The sequence below is a fragment of the Vanessa tameamea genome, chromosome 13 (genome assembly GCF_037043105.1).
Source record: "Vanessa tameamea isolate UH-Manoa-2023 chromosome 13, ilVanTame1 primary haplotype, whole genome shotgun sequence".
Classification (NCBI taxonomy): Eukaryota; Metazoa; Arthropoda; class Insecta; order Lepidoptera; family Nymphalidae; genus Vanessa; species Vanessa tameamea.
In genome coordinates, this window is record NC_087321.1 from 5,954,693 (window position 1) to 5,962,229 (window position 7,537).

The 7,537-nt window shown below is 32.1% G+C and overlaps 1 non-coding gene across 1 annotated transcript; it reads left to right on the top strand.

Moving 5' to 3' along the window:
- Window positions 1-7,259: 7,259 nt before the first annotated feature.
- Window positions 7,260-7,333, top strand: Trnai-aau (transfer RNA isoleucine (anticodon AAU)). Its single transcript has one exon. It is a non-coding gene; the product is annotated as a tRNA-Ile (tRNA).
- Window positions 7,334-7,537: the final 204 nt, after the last annotated feature.

Sequence of the window (7,537 nt, forward strand, 5' to 3'; positions counted from 1 at the left end):
GCTCAAGAGACATAAGATCTTAGTTCTCAAAGTTGGTGGCACATTGGTGGTATGAGGAATGGTTAGTATTTTTTACAGTGCGGTGGTTACTACTTACCATCAGGTGTCCCATTTGCCAGTCCGCCTACCTACGACATAAAAAATTGATTAAACACATAAGGCACGATCATCTGCGGATATATAATAATAAAGAAATAGAATATTATTATATATATATTTATATAATAATATTTCGAAAAGATTTGAGCGCAGACTTCCGTATGTATCGAGCAATAAAATATTTAAGCATCCTATCATAATATATCATCTATATCAATATATTAGGGCGGGGAATTTGTTTGCTTAAAAGCGCTCTTCTCAGGATCTACCAGTCCTATATGAAAATATTCTAGATGCCTTCTTAGATAGTCCATTTAATGAGAAAGGTTATTTAGGTTATTAGGTTACTTATTTATTTAAAAGAAGTAGAGAAAACCAAAACCTAATAACACGCAAAAATAATTCTATAAAAATTAATGGCTTAAGTTTGGCCTATATAAATTAATTCGATTGTAATGAAACTTCGGCGAATTATTCTGCATAAGCCCAAGAAGGTTCCTGAAAAAGCAAAAAAGGCTTTGTAGGTTTGTCCTTCAATATAAATGTTTTATGTAGACCGTAATTCTTCCCGTGCGAAGCCGGAAAGGGTTGCTGGTATTTAATATAATTTAGCGTTAAATATTAATCCAAGTTTTCATAAAATGAACGGACCGATAACGAAGGTATTTGAAAATCATATTGTATTGTAACTTTGTTTGAAATTGCGAGTTGAATTTATTCAAGACTGTGATTTGAATTCTTTAACGACGCTATTCAAATTCTGGTGATCTAAATTATAAATTAAGCAAGATAATATTACTATACATTTTTTGTATTCAAAATTAAACCAGTTTTACGAAATTCAATGTTTAATCTTAAGACATATTTTTGGGAATTGTTATGCCGTGAAATAAATTGTTCAATGGTACAGTCCAGCTAGAAGGGCCTACACATTTACGTACTAACACTAATGAGTGCGTAGAATAAGAGTGAGTAAAGTGAACCGAATTATTTTAATGTAGGAGTAATATTTAATCACAATTAATAATTACATGATATAATACAATTTTTACATATCTAAATTTATTATTTTACTTCTGAATTGTCAAAAGTCCTTCTATTCCCAAACTAGAACAACTTAACAATTTTATCTTAGGCAAAGGTAAATTTATATAATAAGTAATTATTTTACAGTGCTTGTTTCACAGACCAAGTCATATGCAATGTCTACGTCTGAAATAAAATTAAAGGTGTCTATTAAGGTAACAGGAATGTTTTGGTCCGCCGTTGTGTTAGCCTCGCTAGAGATCACGTAACATTTTCATAGCACTGGAAATTTTCATATATTACTGAATTCATTGAAACAGCGCAAGGCAGATAGTTAGTTTAGTATTTTATTTATTTAACTTAAAATATATTTTAACTATACTAATAAATGTTATTTTTAGTTATGTCTAATTAAAGAGTGATATCAATAAATATAAAACGTTTAAGTATATAATAAATATATTATATACTATTTCTCTGGCTTTAAATGTTGACTATTGACAAGACAAGCTTGAATTTAAAGTTCTTGTCTTATAATAGGAGTTACATTAACCATCTAAATATATACTAATATTATAAATATAAAAGTAACTCAATCTGTCTGTTTGTTACGCTTTCACTGTCAAACTAGTTAACCGATTTTGATTCAGTATGAAACAAGCATAAGCCCAAGGAAAGACATAATCTACTTTTTCATATCTATAACTTAACACCAAGCGGCTGTAAGCTAGTATTACATAATTATTTATTAGCTGAATACTACTAAATTAAAATTAGTTGTTTGCTACGAGTAGACTTCCTAACGATTTGTTTTTAATAATCTCTTAAGTCCATAGATTCGTAATAAACATGTGACATTAGCGGTTGATTATCTCATTAATGAGGCTGCAGATCCTGTGGTCCTGGGTTTCAATCCCGAGTCAGTAAAAAATAAAAAAGGAGAGATTGTTATGTAGCGATAAGGTGGTGACCTCTTACCATCGGGGGCCCATTTGCCCGTCCGACTACCTATATCATAAAAAAACGTACAAAATAAACGTATTCCTTTTTGTACATATTGATATAAATTTTCTTTATAGTAACGAGCATATGCTTTATATAAAATTTATCATTACCCGACGTACATTTGTTCAACGCGTGTACAATTTTATATTTTGCAATAACGCCTTTACGACACATATGATGGATTGTACTGGAAATGATAAGCTTAAAAATTATCCACGTAGTTTCATTGCAAATAAAATAACGCTTCATAACCGACACGTACGGCTATATGAAATCAATATACGAATGGATCGGTAAATTATTTTAATGACTACGATACGAACAGGGAAAATATTTAACTAGTACATACGTAACCCGGTTAACGGCATAAATCCTCACGTATATTTTATGTTAATATTTAAAAAAAAAAAACAAGGTACTCGAGATTGATTCCATGTCGTTTTATTTTTATACAAATATGACGAATTTCATTTCTTAAGAATACAATTTTAAAATATAATTATCTTTTGCACTCTTCGAACGCGGAACAATTTGTTGATGTTTTCTCGCAAAAAAATAAGAATCGCTATGAATCAATTTTTCAAATAAGATTTACTAAATTATCGACTTCTGAATATTTGGTAAAATTACTGTCTTATTATCAAGAAATGATGCATTAGTTGCATTGTATTTAATTTATTTCGTATGTAGTTTTCCGACCCATTGTCTGTAAAGCAAATTCTACTAACCCTCCACGGAAATACCAGCAATATAATATAATAGAGCGTACTCTTTCCTGAAAGGCCGGCAACGCATCTGCAAGCCCCCCGGTGTTGCAGATGTCCATGGGCGGTGGTAGTCACTTTCCATCAGGTGAGCCTCCTGCTCGTTTGCCAACTATAACATAAAAAAAAATATGTACGTAAAAAAATCACTCAATGTTTTTAATGGTACAAAAACATATATAGTAACCATATATATTTTTAATTATGTGTTAATAAATCGTCGAATATATACGTATGTATATCAAGATCTGAATTTGCACTATTTTCTTATTCTATGAATATTTATGATTAGGATTATTTATCTCTCGTAGTCAGCCGAACATCGAATACGAATACTTACAGTAATTCATGAATTCATGTCACCTATCATTAACGTGCTGTACCTAAAAATTTTATCTCGGTTTTAAAGCGATGTTATCGTTTATTCCTTCACTATTCCGGTCGCAAAACGTACTTATCTTTTGGCAACACTGTTGAAAAGTTAAAACAAAATCGCGTCCCCATAAAATCGGGCACCCGCTGAGAAATTCGAAACTTACACATTCTATGTCCGTGTTTTATCGAATTTACACATTTCAAAAATCCAATCGCCGCTCGTGAACGAAAAATGTCACTGCAAAATAGGACTTCATAATACAAGTGGAACGTGGCCGGGGCAATATGCTGACGTCGCCACTATACGGAATACTCGAAACTCGATTTTCACCGTTCCGGCAAAATAAGTAGTCTACCGCGGTGGCATTCAGTAAAGCGTTTTATTGTTTCAATTCTGTTACGACACTACCCTTATTGATTGTTGTTTGATGGTCCATTTAAATAATAGTTTGTAATGCTATATTATTTTTACACTTTGCAATTTCAAATATTATATTTTTGAAACAAAGAGGTCCTTTTAATTTGTTTACTATTTACAGTCGCTATTGTATTCACATTATTTAATAATAGAATTTATTGTTATTTAACTATATTATTAGAATTAAACTATATAGCTACGTGAAATATATTTATTATACCCTGTACAAGTTAGCTTGATCTTTTTGACAGATGTAAATTTTTCTGATCGATATAACTTTGCAATGACGAACACATTATTTTCTTAATTTAATGATTTTAAAAATTGTAAAAATATTTAAAAAAATACATATAATACAAAAGTCCCTAAAGATACTAGCGTTATCCGCATATTTTAATACTTTTTATTGTGTCAAAGTAAAATTTAAATAGAAACACTGAAAATAATAGACGCTTGTACAATGTTATGTCGGTCGGACGGTAGGGACACGAATGACAGGCAGTAACTGTTATAAATATCGATTACAAAAAATCATTATTAAAGATCATTCTTAAGTTATCGTTACGAACGGAGGGTCCTTTTGGTTGGGGTCTCTTTAGCTGGTATAACGCTTTTTAAAAAAATAAGGTAATTTTTTTAAAATTCTAATATGAAATTCGCATGCCATCGTTCCATCGACTGTTATATATATTATATTTTCTGTTTCCATCACTAGCCCGTCTATCAAAAAGATCAAGCTAACTTGAACAGGGTATAAGTTCGGTTGCATCAAACAATTTTATAAATTTTAATAAAATATCCTTTTCTTTAGTGCATATTTAGTATAATTTTGAAATCGATTTTATTCTTTAAGAAGTTTCACATTTATTGTTAGTGCGATTATACATAGTCCAGTATTTTCACTAGCTCATTAGTCAAGTATAGTTCTTTTTAAAATATTTTCTCTTGGCTCTTATTCGAATGAAAACCTTGAACCGTGAACATTGCAATTTATAATTTAGAATAAAGTGAATTACTTAGAAGTAAATCATAATGATTTATATATGTACTGTGTTTATATATCTGACGAAAGACGTGATTTCTTCTTATGCGTTCCTTAGAATACCTTGCTTTGTTACTAAAAATACTGAATTTATAATATGGTTAGTTTAGTTAATAGTAATACATATCTTAAAGCAATCTGCGCCAACCAAACAAATATAAGTCTCACTTATTTTTAATCGTTTTTTTAAACATCGCGGTATATAATATGTATGTATATATAGTTATATTTTTTTAATAATATTTTACAATTTGGACGAACGTTTCTTGTTGGAAGTAAAGTTATACAGAAGTGATAGAACACCAATGTTTAGATACTGTATTACTCTAACATAACTAAGAAATTACTGAATAACTATAAGAAATATGTTATTCGTATATATGTATCGTATAGTATGTAATGCGACTTATATAATTAGACAGCTGCTGGTGAAACAAAATAAAACCCTTGAAAAGCATTTATGACTATTAGATAAACTTAGTTTTTCGCGATTTTTAGAAAACTCTATTTCCACGTAGAATTTTTGAGAGTTTCGTAATAAAATATACCGTACCTAGTACATACATAGTACCGCGATAGAGCAAATAAATAAAGTTTAAACAATCCAAGCCAATGAACGTAAAAAAAAACTCATGCTTTAAACACGTAACCTTCAGTTTTTTCAAAAATCGGTTAATATTTCTACTATATTTGTTTATGATATATTATTATATTATATATATTGCATACGAGGCTCTGATTGAAAGTGACTACCACTATCCATGGACATATGCAGGTGTCTCGCCGGCCTTTAAGAAATGAGTACATTAAATATTGTGAAAAGCGGCGCGCCGCCTCTTCGCCGGAGGTTTTTCCGAACCAATACGTCTTGGGAACCTTCAAGAAAAGAGCCTGCATGTTTCTAAAAGGCTGGCAATGCACCTGCAAGCCCTCCGGTATTGCAGCTGTCCATGTGCGGTGGTAACTGAGTACCTAGCTATTTGGCGACATAATTGACATAATTAAAGTGGCACAATTGACTTTACCCTTTTCAGAATAAAACATCTCTAAGCTTTAAACTTTTTGCTATTCAAATAGTAGTACAGTTACAAAAGTTAAAAAGGTACAAGCCCTAGTTAGGTACCACCCGCTCATCAGATATTCTACCGCCACACAGCAGTACTTAATATTGCTGTGTCCCGTTTTGAAGGTGAGTGAGCCAGTGTCACTACAGGCACTGGGACTTAACATCTTTCCTAAGATTGTTGGCGCATTGGTGATGTAAAGAATGGTTAATATTTCTTACAGCGCCATTGTCTATGGGCGGTGGTGACCACTTACCATCAGATGGGCCATTTGCTCTTCCGCCTACTTATATAATCAAAAAAAAAAACATCTGCGAACTATCTATTGAAATCTATCGTCAAAAGTAATTCATACTCGTAAATAATATTGTATATTCAATTCAAAACCAGATATAACTTTTTCCCTTATCGTTTATCAATAATAATTTAGGGAGACTTCGATATTTGAAATATACCTATGATATTTGAATACATCCCGACCACTGTTATTCCGCCTTTCCGTAAAATATCTATAACGGAAAAAACGACAATTTTAGTGACTATAAATATTGGTGTGTTAAATCAAATGTTTGGAAGTTTAAAAATTGAATGTATGCTATATTTTTGTCGAACACTTAAATATTTTATTGCTCAATATAACGCATGGGTATTTCAAACGAAAGGATAACATTTCGAAATGCTGCTATACAAATATTAGTTTACCTAATGCCTGACCTAGTGGCCAGCTTATACCTAACAAGGCACATCCCGAGGACGTGGGCTTAAATCCTGGGTCGGCCTAATAAAGAAGTCAATGGGCTATTCTGTGAAGGCATTGTTTATACTCCCGTCCTTAAAAAAAACATGTAAAGCCTTTAGTCCAGTACCTAACTCTGTCCGTTATTATGAGAAAGAGGGGATAGAGTGCACTTCTCTTGGCACAAACACTTGTTCACTACTAGTTGTCAAACGCGGCTTCGCTTGCGTTTTAGGGAGTTTTCGTCATGTATTAGGTTCGGTTCATTGGCTGGTGGTGAAAGACCGACAGACAGATTTATAATATTAGTATAGACAGTATCTGAAAAGTTTACTGAATAGTTCAGTCTAAAATGACTGCTTGTTGTAAAACGTTTTAGCCACTGATCTTACTTATAATTAAAAATTCATGATTTTTAACTTAAGTCACACTAACCACAACAACCGCTTAACTACATTTATTAATGTAATAACTCATATAAATATAAATCGCATAACCATCTTTGTCATAATTAAAATAACGGTACATTTTGTCCATTAGTATCAATAGCTTCTGTATACTCTTTTACCAAACATCTTAAATAACCAAAGATAAATGAAGATCAATAAAATATACATGATAGATTTTTTTCGGGAGAAGATATTGCTAAATGCGGTAGTAATTGTATTATAATATGAGTTTCATTTAGATAGCCCGCTAGTGATGTTATTTTTTATAGAGTTACACAACAGGCTCATTAGCTCAGTTGGTTAGAGCGTCGTGCTAATAACGCGAAGGCCGCGGGTTCGATCCCCCCATGAGCCAAGACATTCTTTTGTTTTAACAGTACTGTATAAAGCTCAGTTGGTTAGAGCGTCCTGCTAATAATGCTAAGGCCGTGGGTTCGATCACCCTATGAGCCAAGATGTTCTTTAGCTTTAACTGTGTTGTATAAAGCTCAGTTGGTTAGAGCGTCATGCCAATAGCGCGAAGGCCGCAGGTTCAATCCCCCATGAATCAACCTAACAA